This window comes from Borostomias antarcticus, assembly GCF_949987555.1.
Source record: "Borostomias antarcticus genome assembly, chromosome: 23".
Taxonomy (NCBI): domain Eukaryota; kingdom Metazoa; phylum Chordata; class Actinopteri; order Stomiiformes; family Stomiidae; genus Borostomias; species Borostomias antarcticus.
Genome location: NC_140256.1, coordinates 11,940,250 through 11,955,249, shown reverse-complemented (window position 1 = coordinate 11,955,249; position 15,000 = coordinate 11,940,250). Strand labels below are relative to the sequence as shown.

The 15,000-nt window shown below is 51.0% G+C and overlaps 1 protein-coding gene across 1 annotated transcript in view; it reads right to left on the bottom strand.

The window, feature by feature from the left end:
* The window catches only part of kiaa0825 (KIAA0825 ortholog), a gene marked incomplete at both ends in the record, with an annotated part of 95,234 nt that overhangs the window by 32,919 nt on the left and 47,315 nt on the right, over nucleotides 1-15,000 (bottom strand). The window lies entirely within an intron of this gene.

Here is a 15,000-nt window from a genome sequence, read left to right as displayed (position 1 = left end):
AATCCCCATACATGCAAAAACTATCTGACAGTCTCAAACAAGAACTCGTAGGATAAACATAGAAGAACAAAACTGTACAAATGAAAACTCGGAGGAAGCGGAGCGCCGCTCAGCGCCACCGGCGATGCTGTTGATTTCAGGGAGAACAGAAGCTCTTTTCTGGGTTGAACTGAACGACAGAACCCTGCGGCTCACACTCTCAAACACATTCAACTGTATTACATTAGCATGGCTCCAATATTAAAATAATAACATTTACCTCAACAATAAATGGTTTTGGTTCCAAAATCAATAAGTTCACTCTATAATGCCAGAGCATTATTATAAAATAATAAGCAAGGGGGAGAACATTAGATAAAAATGAGGGCGTCTACACAATATAGATTAAATAATTTCATATGAAATGTCACAGATTCCCATAGGACGTAATCTAGTTCTACCTCTAATGGGATTACTCTGTTTTAGAGATATACTGGAGGTGAGAATTACAGCTGCACTGTGAAACAGGTAAAGGAACAGAAAAGCTTTCAGCCAAGTTTTCACCTGTTCCATTCAGAGCCATTAAGTAGGTAATGCAACCTTTCAAATCCAGGTGCCAGGAGGAGTCTTCTACATTTAATTACCAAGGTTCCAAATGTAATTTCAACAGCTTTATCAAAACTGTTCTTCAGTGAGCACGAGTGTACCCGGCTACTTGTTGTGGGTGAGAACGATAGGCACCCTTCAGAAAACGAAATCTATTAATGTGATGGAAATTATTATTGCGCCCAAAGGACAGAGGACTAAATACTGTTTGGGAATTAATTGATTGATGGACAAATAAATAAATTAATACAATCCTAAAATGTTTGTCTGTGCTTAGTTCATTTTAGTTCACTCTCTCTCTCTCTCTCTCTCTCCCTCTCTCTCTCTCTCTCTCTCTCTCCATTCAGGGTCTGAATCAATACACACTGATTAGATTTTAGGGGGTTACTTGGATCTTTTTGTTTGTTGTGACATCTTCTTCTCGCTTCGTGAGATCCCGGCACTCATGACAAAAGCGCCTCCTCTCCTGGTCCAATCAGAGAACAGAGACGAGGTCTGGAGGAGGAGCCACGGAGGGGGACCATCAAGGCTGCTCTACACTGAGTATCTCTCTAGTTGAGTGTGTGTGTGTATGTGTGTGTGTGTGTGTGTGTGTGTGTGTGTACTTGGGTGTGTCTCAAGGCTGTTCTCCACAGAGTAGGTCATTTTGGACGTGCTTGTGTGTGTGTGTGTGTGTGCGTGTGTGTGTGTGTGTGTGTGTGCGCGCGCACGCCATGTTAGAGCACAAAGCTGTGCTGGTCGGGGAAGGATGAGTGGATCAGAACAGCGTTGTGTCCTGAATGAAAAGCTGATTGATTTCTCCCCACTCTCTGGTCCGTGGGTTTCAGGATGCAGCTGGCATTGTTAGTCCCGTTCTGTCCCCTTCTCCCCTCTCCATTCAGCTGGGGAGATAAAGAACGCCGAGTGGAAAACAGTGCAGTGAAGAGCGATGAAGGTTATATAGGAAACTACTATGTCCACACACACGCACACACACGCGCATGCGCGCATCCCCGGCGTCCGCACCCCAACCCTGCGCCCGACACACACAACACCAACGAAGTGCAGCTTGGATAAAAAAGCCTGGCAGAATCTGATAAGGGCCGCTGGATCTAAACAGGGCCAGAGCATGGGCTTTAATAATAGATGTGGCACGCTAAAAGGTTACTTGAACCGGCGAATTCAAATTTAATTGAGGCTGTGTGCTGAATAATTAATTTCTGCCAGAGAATGTGTGGCACGGTGGACAAGCCAAAGCTGTGCCCAGAGGGGAGGGGGGGGGGGGGACCAGTTAGCGCCGCACGCCACCCCCAGCACCATGATCTGATGAACCCTGTCTGCTTCCCAGAATGCAACACGGGGAATGATGTCATCCATTCCTGGAAAACCACTCCGGGGCGAATAAAGAAATCAGCCTGTGAATGACGAGGGAAAAAAAAACAAAAAAAAACATAGAGGGAAACAAAGATGGCGGCTGGAGTTTTGTTGTCGTTGGGGAACAAAGCGGCATAACAAGGAGCGTTTAGCGTCCATTTTTAACGTCTCCATCGCCCCGGTTTCCCCCATCGTCTGTAGGTATTTCTGTTGGAGGCGTCTGCTCAGATCTGGGCCTTTTAATGCCGACTGCCACAACTCTTTTGAGCTCCACTACAAAAGGGGGCTGGCTGTAAACTTTTCCCCCTGAAGGAGGAGAGTGTTGTTGGGATAGCTCCACTCTGGGGAATCTCTCCGCGCTCCACACGCACAGGCGGGATCTGACGAGGACGCGCTTCTCTCTCTCTCTCGCCCGCCCGCCGACGCGCTCCGCTCCCTTCAACTAGCAAACAAAGAGCTCTCGCGCCGAACCCCGCGTTTCTCTTAGTCATTTCCCCGGGAAAAATATTTGTTTGTGCGTTTGCAAATCACTTGTGTTTCAGTGAGGGACTGTGAGTACGGAGATGATAATGTGCTCCAATGCTTGCATGCCAGTGTGTGTGTGTGTGTGTGTGTGTGTGTGTGCAAATACATGTGTTTGCATGTGTATGAGCTCTTATGAGTAACCACTTAATAGCGATCACTCTATTTTTGAAGTCGTTCTTTTAAACCTGTCAGCCCTATTCCTGCACCCCCCCCCCCCGGGTCCTGGAGGAGCCCCTTCTCCTCTCCTCTCCTCTCCTCTCCTCCTCTCCCTCCCCGGGTGGAGAAAGTAGTCCTTTTCATTGTTGATTTGGCCACTCTCTCCAGTGTGCTGAGCTAGCGGATTGAGGTGATGAGATGCCTCAGTCATAGACATGCTTATCCTTTCACTCCAGCCTGCTCTTATACATAAAATATCAAACATCAGAGGGACAATCTAGTGACCTGCTCTGACCTCCACACGCACACGCCTACACACACACACACACACACACACACACACAAATGTACCCACACGCAAACGTATACACATACACACACACCCACACACACACTCGCAGAGCTCAAGTCTGCTTCCATCCCCCACACGTACGTGCTTTGACTTCTTTCCACCGCCATAACCCTCCCATGATGTATTTGCGACATCTGGCGGCGCTCGCTATATTCTTGGATGCCCGGATACGAAGCGAGAGAGACAGCGAGGGAGCTAGTGTACGTGTGTGTGTACGTGTGTGTGCACGCTTGTGTGCGCGCGTGTGTGCGCGTGAGGGAGAGGAGAGACGAGGAGAGGAGCCTAGAGTCAGGGGGTTGAGCAGAAAGAGTGTGGATGTGTAAAGTTGCGTGTCTTGCGCTATAAGTGCTTTGAATGCTATACCAAAAGGCTTGGATACCCCCTAGTGGGCGGCCTATGGCAGTCTGGCCTGGTGGAATGAGTGGTGGGGGGGGCGATGCGCGCCCACGGATCCATAGGGTGCAGAGGTCACCCTTCTTGAGCTGCAGTGACATCATGACAATGGGACACTCCTAGCGCCTTAGAAACACAAGCTGATCCATTCTGTGGTGTTAAAGCAGCAGGCCTCCCCGTTCCCACACATTCTGCTAGAGGGCCAGACACAGGGCTAGAGAGAGAGAGAGAGAGAGAGAGAGAGAGAGAGAGAGAGAGAGAGAGAGAGAGAGAAGAGAGAGAGAGAGAGAGAGAGAGAGAGAGAGAAAAGCCTGGCTGAGGAGTAAAGTACTGAAGGGTGAATGTGTAGGCCTCACCCCAGCCCTCCCTAGCGCAGCCCCCCCCCCCCACACACACACAGACACACACACACACACACACACACACACACACACACACACACACACACACACACACACACACACACAGACACACACACACCCCTCCAGCCCCCAGCCTTTCTTTCTCTCTTTCAGGGCCTGGATTAAAGAGATGGCTTAATTCAGTCTAATTATCTACCCTCACCCCCCTCCCTCCCGCCTGTCCCCCCCCCCCTCTCTCTCTCTCTCTCTCTCTCTCCATCTCTGCATAGCAGCACATGGATACTAATTAGTTGCTCTGAACTGTATCTGTCACATGAATATGCAGCACCATAACGATAAACAAGATAGACTTTGAAATGTTATCTCAAATGATCCTTTAAAATGTTGTGTTTTTACATGTCGGCCGCGTACTTGAGGATTAGATTGGAGGTAAGAGAGCTCACATGCATTAGAAGTGTTCCACGTGATGCTTCTACCTACAATATCTATCAACAGCATGACTGATGTTATTTATCATGCAATTATCGAACCGCTCGGATAATTGCTAATGCATGGGGGGTAGAGCAGGACATAATTGCCTAAATGGTGGAGTAGCACTCAAAAACAAAACCCAAAGCCTTCACAGAATCGTGGCTGTGTTCCGTAAACAATAGCGTCATATAATTGTATAATCTTAACTGCAAACAATACATTGACTTATAACTCGGTTTGCTTTATGCAATCATGGTGCAATGCCTGCGTCTGCGTGTGTGTGTGCGTGTGCGCGCATTGCATAAGGCGGAATCGCATTAATGAGACCGTACAGTGGTGCTGAAAGTGCTAATTAGTCTCTGGGTTGAGGCTTGGGAAGGCAGGCCGAGGATCCCGGTGACTTTATTCACTGTCTCCTAATCCTTCGCCAGCAGTCCTCACTCACGTAGGGACGGACGGAGTGACTCTCCCTCTTTATCCTGCCTTGTCTGTTTCTCCGGGTGGCGATGATGGTTTCTTCCTCGCTTTGCGCCGATCGTAATAACTTGTGCCTCGGGGCCGAACTGTCCGCCACTTTGACAGCATCATCTGCAGCTGTGCTGTTTGGCCGTCCCTGTCAGCAACCCCCCCCCCCTCCCCCCACACACACCTCTAAATAAGGAAACAAATACATAGATATATAATATGCTCCTCTCTCCTCTTCTCTACTCTGCAGCGATGCAACGCCCCCTGAGGGTACATCCGCCTGTAAATGCTGTCTGACACACACACACACACACACACACAAACACACACACACACACACACACACACACACACTCTCTCTCTCTTTCATACACACACAACACTGTCTCACACACACACACACACACTCTCTCTCTTTCATACACACACAAAACTGTCTCACACACACACACACACACACACACGCACGCACGCACACACAAACAAACACAAACAGTCACAAATACACACATACACAGGCAGCATTCATAACAGTAACTCCCGGTGCATCGACTGTGTATTCTCAGAGTGCTCCATTATAACGTGAAAATGAAAGCGAGGAGGAAGACAAAGAAAAAAAGGAAGGATTTGGCAATGAAGAGAGGAAGAGAGAGGGAGAAATAAAGAAAGAGAGATCGAGAGAGAGAGAGAGAGAGAGAGAGCGAGAGAGCGAGAGAGAGTGAGAGAGAGAAAGAAACAGATAAACATGTAGTCAGAGATGTCTTCGAGGGAGGGGAAGAGAAAATAGTGAGGGTGAGTGATTATCATCAGCACTGTCAGGCCCGAGATGTTGGGTTGAGTAACAGAGAGACAACAACTATATCTCACAGCAGAGAGCAGACGCGCAGCTCCGTACATCACTATCAGCCCAGAGTCACCGCAGCCCTCCTCCACGCTAGGCCTGACACACTCACTTCCAGGCTCACTGCTGCCAGACAGACAGCTAGTCACACACACACACCGGGCTTAAACCCTGAAGACCAAAAACAATCATGTGTGAAACGAATTATGAAAACCGAGTGGTCTTCAAAACTTAAGTGTGAGGATGCCCCCTTTTTCTTTTTCCTTTTGATCAAACTCTCACTTCTTTCTTCACACGAGAACATTATGCCCTCGGTTCCTACAGCAAGAACCTCTGTGGTATTAGTGCCCTCTCATCCTTGGTTCCTCCATCAGAACCTCTGTGGTCTTAGTACCTTCTCATCCTTGGTTCCTCCATCAGAACCTCTGTGGTCTTAGTGCCCTCTCATCCTTGGTTCCTCCATCAGAACCTCTGTGGTCTTAGTACCTTCTCATCCTTGGTTCCTCCATCAAAACCTCTGTGGTCTTAGTACCTTCTCATCCTTGGTTCCTCCATCAGAACCTCTGTGGTCTTAGTACCCTTTCAACCTTGGTTCCTCCATCAGAACCTCTGTGGTCTCACCTTCTCATGCCTCACAAGCCAAGGTGATGGTTCATATGTACTGTACGGTGGGGCAACATCCAAAGACCCCCAATCCTTTTGGCAGAACCTGGAGAAAACTACAGCAAGCCCGACCTCTCAAAGGGAGGGGGTGGGGGGCGCCAGGCTATCAGAACCGGCAGAGGGAGGCGGTGGGGGGCGCCAGGCTATCAGAACCGGGGTAGGGAGGGGGTGGGGGGCGCCAGGCTATCAGAACCGGGGTAGGGAGGGGGTGGGGGGCGCCAGGCTATCAGAACCGGGGGAGGGAGGGGGTGGGGGGCGCCAGGCTCAGAACCGGGGGAGGGAGGGGGTGGGGGGTGCCAGGCTATCAGAACCGGGGGAGGGAGGGGGTGGGGGGCGCCAGGCTATCAGAAGCGGGGGAGGGAGGGGGTGGGGGGCGCCAGGCTATCAGAACCGGGGGAGGGAGGGGGTGGGGGGCGCCAGGCTATCAGAAGCACGCTGGTGGGTGGTAGCCTGGCTGTCCAAGAGGAGGGAAGGATGGAGAGAAAAGGAAGTGGAATAGAGAAGGATAGGGTTTGCCCTCTAACTCCCCTGCCCAGTTCTCGGAGGTGCCTGGAAGGGGAGGGGGGGGGGGGGGGGGGGCTGACCTTGAGAGCAGCGAGGGGTGCAGCCCAGGCCCAGGCCCGGCATACACTGATGTGGAAGGTTCTGGAAGGAGGTGGAGAAGACAGGGGGGGTGGGCACAGACATGAAGACTGATTGGGGATGATTGATTGCTAGGTACAGCTATGGGTCAGGATAGCATAGCCAACCCCCCCCCCCCCCCCCAACCCGCCCTCCACACACACACACACACACACACACACATACACACACACACACACACACACAATTTTCATCATCCCAAGACAAGTTCAAGAGGAGCAGAAGACAGATGAAGGGAATAAAATAATGGAGGGAGCCCTGGACACAGAGGAGGAGAGACAACAATAATCTCACATGTCCTTTTCTAACATTGTCATTGGACCTCTCATGGACTGTCAGGTGGCCAGGTAATATGTCAGGCTGGTCCAAATTACATTCAGTCAGAAGCAGAGGAAAGAGAAGGTTTTCATAATGACACAGGAATACGTCTGACAGAGATGCCGGTCACAGACACAAAGACAGCGTCAACATGTCTCAGAGGGGCAAATTCAATCATACGGACTCCTCTTAACAGTCGTGACAAAGCAAAGATATAGAGAAAACAAAGACAAAACAAAGACGTTTCAAAATAAGAGAGATAGAGGAAGAATCGATTCCAGCAACTGCAATCCACCGCTGCGGACAGATCCAATGTGCCGCTTTCATGTTGATTCTTTCTTTCTCTCTTCTCTCTTTTTCTTTGTGTTCTGTCAAAAACAACTTGGGCTAACATCGCTAGCTGTCACATCAAGGCAATCCCCTGCATCTCGGAGTGGGGGGTGGATTCTACAGTTGGATGGTGCCGGGGAGCTTTCAGAAGCAAACCGTCTTTTACACATGATGGTGCCGAGAGAGAGAGAGATGGCGAGAGAAAGATACTGTTTGAACCCGGGCTCCAGTCCTGGGGAAAACGTCACAAACCAAACGGGATAGTGATAAACGCCGCCGCCGAAGGACTGAGGCTATTGTGTTATAAAGACATGCGACCGTGTTCTCCGAGCCCTGAGGAAATGTTTGGATCTTTTTCTTTTTTTTTTGTTCAAAACAGTCAAATCTCTCACTGCTGGGTTGACGCTCCTTCCTGGAGGCGGGATAACGCATGAACATGGTCAATTATTATCAATTCTCCACCTCAAAAAAGCCAGGCCTACCAGCTGAGCCAGCAACACCGAGTTAAACCTCTACAACTCACAGGTGTCCCACCCCATGGCCTGCAGCTCCATGCAGCCTTTCATACTGTCTAAGTGGACGTGTATCAAAGCTGTCGCTGCTCACACAGCCCAGAGGGGTCTTCTCCTTAGCCGAGACCACTGGGGGATTGTGTTGTAGCTACAGTAATAGCCAACCTCCCCAAACCCCGGGCGAAAGACTTGGCCTCATCCCGGCTGGCTCCCCATACGGTAACGTGAGAGGGGAGAGCGGACGTTAGCGACCGGCGGACCCGTGATTGCTCCGGAGTGCATCGCTTCTGGCCAGAGCCGCTGCCGGGACCGCCGCACGCCGCCTGCTGTGACAGCCGGGGAGATGACAGGCTGGGGGACGGCGCTCTCTGGGGCCCTAGTTTGGGCTCGTGTTTTGTCCCTGCCGCGGACTAGGAGGCTGGGGGGTTGACTGCTAACAAAAGGGCAGCAAAACACACACGGCAGGATGGATGCTAACAAGGACCCAGGAGCAGAGGAGAGGAGGAGAGGAGGAGGAGGAGGAGAGTGGAGAGGTGAAGTAGGGGGCAGAAGGCTTATTCCAGGTGGAGAGTGCACTTGAGACGGCTTCACGACTGTCAAGACAAGTGCACCTCGGTGCATAGCGGAAAGAGCAAAGAGGTGGAGGAAAATACAATTTTCTGTTGAGAGATATGGAATTAATAGATACAATATGAGAGAGAGAGAGAAGAGAGAGAGAGAGCAAACGACTACAAAAAAGAAAAGGTGTTGGGGTGGGACTAAATGAATTCACAAATGGCCTGCTTTAGGACAGGAGTCCAGGGGTCTCGTCACAGAGGTTCAGCGTTGGCAGTTAGAAAGCCCTAACGGCCAGATGCCGGCCATTATATGAGTCAGAGGGTCAGCAGGAAGGAGGGAGCAGGTCACAGCACACAGCAGCAGAGCAGCCTCAGATCTGAACCACTATGCAGGTACATCTACTGAACAGCAGCACAGAGACTACAGTATGTCTCACCTTCATCTGCCCCGTGCTACACATTAACATGTCCAATTGAGTAAGGTCTCATCTACTCCACTTCATAAAGAGGTGGCAGAACGAAGGTGTGTGTGTGCGCGCGTGTGTGTGCGTGCATGTGTGTGTGTGTGTGTGTGTGTGTGGGTGTGCGCATGCATACATGTGTGTATGTGTGTATGTGCGTGTGTGCATGTGTGTGTGTATGCGTGTGTGTGTGTGTGTGTGTGTATGCGTGTGTGTGTATGTGCGTGTGTATGTGCGTGTGTGCGTGTGTGTATGCATGTCTGTGTGTGTGTGTGTGTGTGTGTGTGTATGCGTGTGTTTGTGTGTGTGTGTGTGTGTGTGTGTGTGTGTGTATGTGCGTGTGTGTGTGTGTATGTGTGTATGTGCGTTTGTGTGTGTGTATGTGCGTGTGTATTTGTATAGCGGCTCTGCTACTGCAGCACAGCCAAGGATTCCACAGTTATCCTGATTGGAGGTATGCTGGGAAACCCTGGCGTACGCTGCTGACATGGAGAACATGGAAATGTGGCAGTTGTTTGCTAAATCAGCCCTGTAATTACCTGAAGGGGGCCTTAATTGTGGCATGTTCTGCTCTTAATATCTGTAAATGCTTTAGCAGTTTTGGAAGTGTAATTTATTGGCTAAATCAGAGGGAATTATGGGGAAACAGGAGGCCTGCCAATCAGAGCCAAGGGAAGGGTGTGTGTGTGTGTGTGTGTGTGTGGTGTTGGGGGGGGGGGGGGGGGGTGCAAGTGACAGGATGGGGGGTGACAGCTGGCTTGTTTAGGAGGGTTTAGGAAGCATTCTGCCTGCCTGTGTGTCTCTGTCTGTTCGGGGAACTACAAACACACAGGCATCGCAACAGACAGAGACCAACAACGTTGGGGTAAACTGGAGAGTGAAAAGCACTGTACACAACACAGACATGAAGGAAGTCTCAACAATCTCAATGAAGAGTCATCCATCGTACCGAGACACCTCCTGATGTACAAGATAGTGTGCTCTGTCTGTCAGCCTCCTCTCTCTACTCCTTGCTACTGAGTGAGCCAGTTTGTGTGTGCGTGCGTGCGTGTGTGTATGTGTGTGCGCGCGGGTGTGAGAGAGAGAGGAAAGAGAGAGAGAGCGACAGAGGGGAAAGAGAGAGAGCGAGAGCGAGAGAGAGTCTATCACAATCTCGTCGTCACAGCCCATCTCTAAATCCCAGATTAATGGTGACAGGCAGGAATCCGTCTAATTATCTCTTCCTGGATGCCATGCAAATGGCGGCGTGCTGGGTGAGCTGGCGCTCGGGGTGCAGCGGCGCGGCGGGTCTAACGAGCCTGGCGGCAGGGACACGGGTCCCCGACGAGCACACACACACGCGGCGGCCTGTCATTAGATCAGCCGCGCTCGGGGACCTGTGTTTTCTTTTTAATCAGGCGCAGGGGTGGCTTTGTCACTCCAGTCTCCTAGCTGGGAGGACCCCATTGCAGAGGGGAAGGGATCTCGGCCGCCTACAGAGTGATCTGGGAAAAAATTGGAGTGGTTATCATGACATTGTAATCGTAGACAACGCCAGGAGAGGAGATAGTCAAGCAGTGGTGATGGAGATCTGAGGGAAGGGGTCAGTCCTACCACCAGAGAAAAGGTCACAGTAACCTTGGAATAGAGAAAGTAGTAAGCTTGCAATCCATAAGATAAACAAAAAAGATTGACTCTGACCCTTAAGCTCATTCTCAGGGAGACGAGAGTCGTATATCAGGCATTACTCTACGTATAGAAGCACTGCGCCAGAGGTGAGAGAGCAGAGACAGAGAGATATGACAGAGAGAGAAAGAGAGAGAGAGAGAGAGAGAGAAAGGGAGAGTGTCGCGGCCTGTCTGCCTGCCTGACAGTTGACTCTGTTGGATGTGACTTTCACAGTCTGCTGGCGGTTTGTGTGGAAGCCATCACATCTGTGGCTCGGGGCTTGATTAATGAGCCTCTCAGTCTGTCTGTGCCATGTGTGGAGGGGCCACGGCCTTATCCCAGACATCACTGATTTACTCGCCTTTGGAATATTCGAGACACACAGACGCACACACAGGCGCGCGCCCACGCACATACATACCCACATTCACGCACGCACACACGCACGCTAACACACAGGCACAGAAACATGCAAGTTCTCTCTTTTTCTCCCACACACACACACACACACACAAATAACACACCTGCTTACAGCTAATGAAAACCTCAATACAGTATGTCAGTGCTGTCCAAACTGTGAAATCTCAAAGGAAAAATACCATGTAAAACCAACCAGACAAAAGATGTCTCCCAGCCACGCAAACGCAGTCCCGTCCCGACCTGTCAGTCACACGCAAGGGATCAGACGAGAAGAAAGTAGTCCTTCCTCAATGACACATCACACGGGCCCCTGACTTTCAAAAGTGACAAGTCTTTGAATTTTCTCCCTCACAAGATGGAGACAGGGCCGAGGGTCTGAGCGAGAGGCTCGATGTTCAGCGCAGCACAAACCTCACACCCCCGCAACCATGACAGCCCTGTTCGCCCGCGACGTCGAGTCGAGAGAGCGAACGCCGGAAGCTCGCGGAGACAAACTAGCGTCCCCTTTACAGCAGGTAAATGATCATCGAGCACTGACGACCCCATCCCTCCATCCCTGCACCCCCTCCACCCCTCCCCGGAGCAGGAAGAGAGAGAAACCATTAATCCTCCTCCCGGCCCGGACCGGCCTCCGCGGAGCAAGGAGGAAACATCCTGACATATTTGTTTTTATTTTATTCCCTGTGAAAAAGCCCACCATATGGTTGCGCTCCACGACAGATGGTATTTGCCCACTTCCTGAAAGCTTCGCGTCTATCTCTGCGATTCGAGGAGCTGCGCGGGCGAACGCCACGGACCGCCGTTTCCCCCTCGCGCGCTGCTGGTGCAGCACGAAAGAACAGACAGCGACACGGAAGACGTCCCGTGATCTCACGCTCATTGTTGAGTTCAAATGCGTGAGGCTCTACTGCTCGTCCATCAAGGCTACTCCATCAAAGTGAACCCTTTCAACAAGAAATTCCACCCAAGTCTTGGCGGTTGTGAGAACCCGATTACGGACGGCCTTGACAGATTCAGGCTCAACCGCTCAAGCAGCCTTTTGCCACATGAACTGTTCATCAGACTACAATAATACACTTTATTTGTACAGCCCCTTTCATACAAAAATTCAGCTCAAAGTAAGACCATTGTCAGAGGGTATGGAGGGCTCTTCCCTGTCACATCTCTCTCCAACGAGGACCCACGGTCTGCCCTTCGGTCAGAATCAACCCAGTCATGACAGGATTCCATTCTATTCAACGTGAACCTTGCTCCATCCATGTGTATCAAAAAATCCCATCCAAAGAAAAACATTTGATCTTGAACTTGCGTCTGCCATTGCTCAACGTGAAAGGACCAGTACAGCGATTATGATTAAAAAGCTGATTACACCAGGTGTGGTTTAACAATGCCTAGAGAGAAATAGCTGTCTGCAAATCACTAGACCTACGTTTACTGTGGAAGATTTGAGGCAAGGCTGTGTATTCACACACCAGAATGCGGGAATATGACCTTGATTGTGGGTTCTTCAAACTCCATGTGACTTTGGACTGGAGCTTTTATTCTTATCCATATGAACAATTCCTCCTGAAACAGTGTTCTGTCTGCTGTTTAGAACTGAGGTAGAGCAGGTTTGTCCACAGACACAGCTGTTTGAGAAAGGGGGAACACAATATAATCTCTGATCATCTTTCTGAGCCACTGAGGGTGGGCTAGGCCTCTGTGGCAGACAGACAGACAGACAGACAGACGGAAAGACAGACGGGCAGGAAGACAGACAGACTGCTGGGCAGGCAGACCGAAAGACAGGCAGAAAGACAGACAGGCAGGCAGACAGGCAGACAGACAGACAGACAGACAGGCAGACAGACAGGCAGGCAGGCAGACAGACAGGCAGACAGACAGACAGACAGACAGACAGACAGATAGGCAGACAGACAGGCAGAAAGGGAGGCAGGACAGTGGCCCTGGAGGGCTGGGCTAGGGAGTATTAATCAACCTGTTTCTGCTGAAAAGCTCAATCTGGAGATGATGGATGAGACGGCCGGCTGGCTGAGAGAGCCAAAGTGACAAGTGACAAAGAAGGACACCCACACCTGTATAAATCCACTCTCTCGCGTCAGCCTCACCACGACAGCATCAAGGTAGCAGTGTGTGTGCGTGTGTGTGAGTGTGTGTGTCTGTCTGTGTATGTGTCCGCACTTGTGTGTATGTGCGTGTATGTGCGTGTGTGTGTGCATATGCGTGCATGTGCGTGCACGTGTGTCGGCGTTGTCCTGCTCCCCTAATGAAGCCATTCCATAGTGATTTAACAGGCCTTCTGTAAAAGACTGGCCCCTTAACTCATAGCCCCCTCCATTACAATGTGATATAAACCCAGACACAGTAACTACCCTGACACTGGAACAATATGGAGGCCAGCGGACTGATAGGCTGACTGGTACGGCACACAGAAGGAGAGGGGCTGGACACTGACAGCAACATACATCAACGAGACTAAAGGTTACAGGCGAGTCACACGACAAAAGGTCATGTGTCCATTGGAAGGTCATTTTTGAGTATCTTTCAGCTAGCTATCACCTTTAGTGATAAACCAGTGAAAGAGAGGGCTTAGTGACACACTTGTGTGTCAGGAGAACTGTGACTTATCCCTGTGCAGATTCCACATGCCCTCCAAGAGACATTGTGGAGTTAGGAGGGGCGTGGGTGGGGGGGGGCAGGACAAACTTTCACAGCTTACTATCCACAGCATTTCACAGCATAATATCCAGCAAACTTCCTCTATGAACAACTCAGTCAAACCCAGAGCCAGCTCTAATCCTCCCTAAACCTGCCACGCTCCCCCAACAAAGACATCACTAATGAGGCAAACTAGAGGATCTTGGACGCTTTTTTACTGCGAGATTAGGGTGAATTATATAATATTTACCCCCCCCCCCTCCCTTCTCTCACCATCTTTTTTTCATCCTGTCATCCTCTCTCTCCCTCCCTCTCTCTCTCTCCCTCCCTCTCTCTCTCTCTCTCTCCCTCTCTCTCTCTCTCTCTCTCCCTCTCTCTCTCTTGTACAGTTCGTTCTGCAGTGTTGATGAATAATCTGGGCAGTAATTTGTGTGAGACAGGAGGCCCTGACAGTATCTGTTTTAAACACATGTGCAACAAAGCAGTGCGTGGTGCGAAGAGTGTGCGTGTGTGTGCGTGTGTGTGCGTGTGTGTGTGCTGGCGTGTAGAGCAGACCCAGGGGGGGCGGGGGGACGCGAGTCGGCCACGGAGCCAGGCGGCGCGCGGGGCCCCTCACCCTTATTACGGCGGCCGTCCCCGGGACGCACACTCCGCGCTCTGCCCTTCACCGGAGAGGCGCGGTGCTACGACGGGGACGGGGGGTGATTTGGAACGGGTGTCATGCAGGCGAGAGGTGAGGTGCGGTAGCCCCCGAGCGGCCGGCGGTCTGATAGCTCTCAGGCTGACAGACCCCAGAGAGAGAGAGGGTCTGAGAGCCGTCTCATACGCGTCGCCCACCTGCATAAATATTTATGTCCCGCTGCAGATACAGGCTAGGGGGAGGGGGGAGGAGGGGGGGGGGGGGTGGACTTGAAAAACTTGAGCAGAGCTTCAATCAGGTGACATGAGGATCTAAAGTAGCCCCCCTCCCCCCTCTTCCCCACCTCCCTCTCTCTCTCTCCACGGTAACCCCTTCATGGTTAAGGGCTTTGTGGAGTACAGTACCGGTAGAGCTTTGCCATGGTAGAGCTCACAAAGCTATTGTACATCTATGGAGTTCCTACTGTAAAGCGCGAGAGCAAAGCAGGCAGATGAGACGATCCCTAGTGGCTCTGGGCTGTTTCCACAGTTTGGCCAAAGGGGAAATGTTGAGAAAGACTGAACACTGAAGGTAGACGCATTAAACACACACACACACACACACACACACACTAAGAAGTAGGAACAATCTCTTACATGACAGGGAACAA